At 49.9% G+C, this 4741-nt stretch overlaps 1 protein-coding gene across 1 annotated transcript in view; it reads left to right on the top strand.

Moving 5' to 3' along the window:
• Positions 1 to 1864: 1864 nt before the first annotated feature.
• Positions 1865 to 4741, top strand: part of CNOT6 (CCR4-NOT transcription complex subunit 6) — an 88500-nt gene continuing 85623 nt past the window's right edge. Inside the window, exon 1 of the mRNA XM_037735221.1 lies at positions 1865 to 2285. The gene's annotated coding sequence lies outside the window, so the exon portion shown is untranslated. The remainder of the gene's footprint in view (positions 2286 to 4741) is intronic.

The raw sequence follows: 4741 nt of genomic DNA, 5'->3' as shown, positions 1-4741 counted from the left end.
TGGGCTTTTGCATTGCCCTCCTTTTGCCCAGTGTCCTATGGCCCTAGAGGCATGGGCTATCACTACTGATGTCATGGCAATGCCAAGCAATGACTATCCCAACACCATGCTGCGGAGAGGGAGATCTTGATCTTTTTTTTTTTTTTTTAATATTTTTTTTTCTTAATTTTTATAATTTTTTTTCTTTTTTTAAGATGGCTTTCACTATGTTGGCCAGGCTGGTCTTGAACTCCTGACCTCAGGTGATCCACCCACCTTGGCCTCCCAAAGTGCTAGGATTACAGGCGTTAGCCACCGGGCCCGGCCCATCTTGATCTTTGAGCAGCTTTTGTCCCTCATCCTTTCCTTGCCCTTCCAGCCAGGTCTCCACCATCCCAGACTACAGCAACCCATTTCCCACATCCCCCGCTCAAAACAGGCTTCAATGAAGTAGAAGCTTTGGTTTGTTGCTACTGTTATTTACTAGAACCTGTCTCACTCTCATTTCTTCAGGGTTGATTTTCCAGAAAGCAGTTAGCAACCTATCCTAGTTTGCCACATAGGTGGGCAGACAGCTATTCCTTTTCCTACCCTTTAGTATGTAGCTCGAATTTTTATTTTTTTTAGACGGAGTCTCACTCTGTCTCCAGGCCGGAGTGCAGTGGCAAGATTTCGGTTCACTGCAACCTCGCCTTCCAGGTTCAAGCGATTCTCCTGCCTCAGCCTCCCGAGTAGCTAGGATTACAGGCGCCCGCCACCACGCCCGGCTAATTTTTTGTATTTTTGGAAGAGACGGGGTTTCGCCATGTTGGTCAGGCTGGTCTCAACTCCCGATCTCAGATGATCTGCTCGCCTCGGCCTCCCAAAGTGCTGGATTACAGGTGTGAGCCACCGCGCTCGGCCAAAAATACAAAAAAATTTAGCCGGGCGTGGTGGCGGGCGCCTGTAGTCCCAGCTACTCGGGAGGCTGAGGCAGGAGAATCGCTTGAACCTGGGAGGCGAGGTTTCAGTGAGCCGAGATCTCCTAACTGCACTCCAGCCTGGCGACAGAGTGAGACTCCATCTCAAATAAAACAAAACAAGTCTTTTGGGTGTTATTCTTGGCCGTAGACTGTGAGCTTATTCAGGGCAGGGTGGAGTCTGATTCATCTCTCTGCCCTGAGCATCAGTCAAGTACTATTTCCCAATGTAAGCATCATGAATCAGCCAGTCATTTCTCTGCTCTCCTTCAATCACAAGAGTTTGCCCTGAACAGAACATCTTGATCTTTGAACGCAGCAGCTCCTGTCCATTACTCAGGTTAGGACCCCAGCACCAAAACTGTCCATTAAGGTACTGGAATGAATTACCACTAATGGACCGAAACGGGCTATTAACTTATTTTTTTCTGCATAATTGAGATAGGAATAATTATTCGACTGTTCACTTTTGAATGTCTTGTCTTTAGGCAGAGCAAAATACTGTCTACCATCAAAAATCTGTGTTTCGACGTGATTGACAGGTGAAGGCCTAAGGAAAAGGAAGAGGAGAAAAAGGGAGGAGGATCAAGGAAAAGAAGGAAAGGGGAGATAAAAGTGGACAACCCAAGGCGGAAAAAGAGCTAGATGAAAAATGGAGGAGCGCTAAGGAGACGAGAAAATAGAAGCGCCAAGGAAGGAAAGGAGAGAGAAGAGCGGGAAGAGAAGGAAAGGATGGACGGAAGGAAAGACGCAGGGAGGGAGGACGGGAGGCGGGGAGGCAGGGTCCTCAGCGCGCCGGGCCGAGCCACCGCTCCCCAACGCGGGGGTGAGGAGGCGGGCCTGGGCAGCGGCGTGCCGAGAGCGACCCCTGCGCCGAAGGCCGGATGGTTGCGCCCGGAGATGGCGGCCAATGAGCGGCCGGGATGTTGGAGCGGAGGTGGCGGTCCGGGCGCTCGCTGGCTGAGAGACGGCAGCCACCGCCATGATGCTTGTTTGCTTTCAATGAAAGCTAGGGGGGCGCGGAGGAGGAGGCGTCGGCGTCGGTGGCGGCGGCGTCGGCGGCGCGGAGGCGAAGGCGGCGGCGGCGGGCGCAGCGAGGAGGGCGAGGCCGGAGGCCGAGAGGGCGGGAGGGCGTAGTGGCCGCCCGTTGGGGCGGCTGAGACGGGCGGCTGAAGTAGTGGCTCTCGGAGGGGGAACAAAGAGCGGCGGCTAAGGCGGCAGAGGAGCGGCGGCAACTGCGCTGCAGCAACGGGCGGGACTGGTATGGTGGTTCCACAGGTCAGACCGCGCTGCACTCACAGGAAGGAGGCGGCGGCAGCGGCGGAGGAAGGCGGCGCACCCCGAGAGGTGAGCGGTGAGCGGGGCAGGCCCGAGGCCCTGCTGGGGCGCTGCTCTCCGCTCCGGCCGGGCACGGATCCCCTATCGGCTGGGCTCCAGGGCCCCAGAGCGTGCCGGGCTCCGTCGCGGGCAACTTTAGTTTCTTGGGCTGCGGTTCTGCTGCTCAGTAAGCTGGCGGCTGTTGGGGGGGCCCCTTCGAGGTGCTGCGGTCCCGCCCTGCTCCGGGCCGAGCCCGGGGGTTGGGGGCGTTGATTGACGGCGGCGACGGCGCGCAGTGGGGAGGGGGCCGGCGCTGGGCTCCCGGATCCCAGCTGATCCTGGCTGCGGTAGCCAGAGGAGGCGAGTCCGTGTCCCGGGACTCGTGGCCAAGATGGGTGGCAACTTTTGAGGAGCGCTCTGTGGATGGCGCGCTGCGTGGTGTGGAACTTGGCACTTCGTAGTGGCAATTACTGTCAAGAGAGAAACCAACTGTTTATCCCCTCCCCCCAAAATGTTTTTAAAATTCAGTTTAACGCAGATTTTGTGGGGAGAGGACAGGGCGGATTACAGGTTAAAGAAGCACTTAGCATGCAATGAAGAGATTTATCGTATTGCTAAGGATTCGGAGATTGTACTACTGGTTTCTTGAAGTTTTCTCTGGTAACCCAAATTACATCCCTCCTTTTTTTCAACACTAATCGTTATTTTCTTTGGAAACTTTTCCGTTGACTTTACCTCCTTCACCTTCCTTGAAGAGCTTGCTAACAACACTTGTAGCCTTACTTCTGTTTTTAACCGTTATTGCCATTGACAACATTGTGAATGGTCATCTCGCTTGACTTTCTTGGATTTGTTGTTACTGTGTTAAGCTGATGTGTTTTAGATAATCTGCTTGAATTTGAGTTCCATACTTACCTGTTTTCCAGGTGAATTGTCTCATTGTTAGTGCTGAATCTCCTTGCCTACTTGTATCTGGGAATTTAACTTTGACGAGGAAGAGAGTAAACATGAATAACTGAAAAACAAAATAGTGTGTAGTAGCGCTTTGTATTTTTTACAGTATGCTAGAATTTACCACTCCAGAACAGATTTGTGGGCTGTAGGAGTGGACATGGGCCGTTGATCAAAACAGTTTAAAGGCTTTTTTGGGGAATTGCTAAGACATTTATCACAGTCTTTATTAAATGTATTTATTGTTTTTCAGACAGGATCTCACTGTGTCGCCCAGGCTGGAGTGCAGTGGAACAGTTCTCAGCTCACTGCAACCTTGGCCTTCTGGGTTCAAGCGATCCTTCTGCCTCACCCTCCTGACTAGCTGGGGCTACAGGCAGATACCACCACGGCTAATTTTTAAATTTTTTTTGTAGAGACAGCATCTTGCTTTGTTGCCCAGGCTGGTCTCCCAGCTCCGGGGCTCAAGCAGTCTTCCCTCCTTGGCCTCCCAAAGTGCTGCAATTACAGGCATGAGCCAACATGCCCGGCAATCATAGTCTTTAGAATGTGATGACTTTTAGAGTAAAATTTAGAATAAAAGTTGCTTAATATCTTTAGATCTGTGATCTACTCCAGGTGTTTTGTTTTAAATATTTGAATAGCTGCTGATGAGAAAACAGACCTTTCTAGGTGGAGGTGACTTGCCCATGTTATGGTAGTTATGAGGGAAAGGACTGTGTTTGTGTGCATGTGAGAGCACATGAGAGTGTGACCTAATTGCCAGAGGTTTGTTCTTTTGGGAGGGTAGGGGTCGTTTTAATGGTTAGAAGTTATTTAAGGTAGTTGACTCTGGTCACTTCTCAGTAGGTGAACAAGATGTTTAATGAAATGGTCAAAAAAGATTGTTTTTCCTATAGGTAAGCAAAAAAAAAAAAAAAAAAAAAAGACTATGTGATGGCCAGGCATGGTTGCTCATGCCTGTAATCCCAGCTCTTTGGGAGACTGAGGAAGGATGACTTGAATACAGGAGTTTGAGACCAGCAAGACCCTATCTCAAAAAAATATGAAATAAAATATGTAAAGACTGTGATAACTGTCACAACATAGCGAGACCATGTCTTGATCAGTTTTAAAAATGGTGGCAAGAGAGACCCAAGATTTTCTCTGAAAGTCAATCATTAGATAATTTCCAAAGTGTCTTAATAGTGGTAGTGTAGCTCAAGAGGCTCCTTTTGAATACCTCTTCAATTTGTAGGTATTTTCAGGTGTCTTAAATCTTGTTGGCAAATAGTCTCAGCTACTCGGGAGGCTGAGGCAGGAGAATTGCCTGAACCCAGGAGGCGGAAGTTGCGGTGAGCTGAGATTGTGTTATTGCACTCCAGCCTGGGTAACGAGTGAAACTCTGTCTCAAAAAAAATAATAATAAAAAAAATAAAACTACAATTATTGGGAAATTTCTTTTTTTTTGAGACGTAGTTTCACTCATGTTACCCAGGCTGGAGTGCAATGGCGCGATCTCGGCTCACCGCAACCTCCGCCTCCTGGGTTCAGGC

This window comes from Cebus imitator, unplaced genomic scaffold, assembly GCF_001604975.1.
Source record: "Cebus imitator isolate Cc_AM_T3 unplaced genomic scaffold, Cebus_imitator-1.0 Scaffold754, whole genome shotgun sequence".
NCBI lineage: Eukaryota > Metazoa > Chordata > Mammalia > Primates > Cebidae > Cebus > Cebus imitator.
This window is presented reverse-complemented; position numbering and strand designations above follow the sequence as displayed.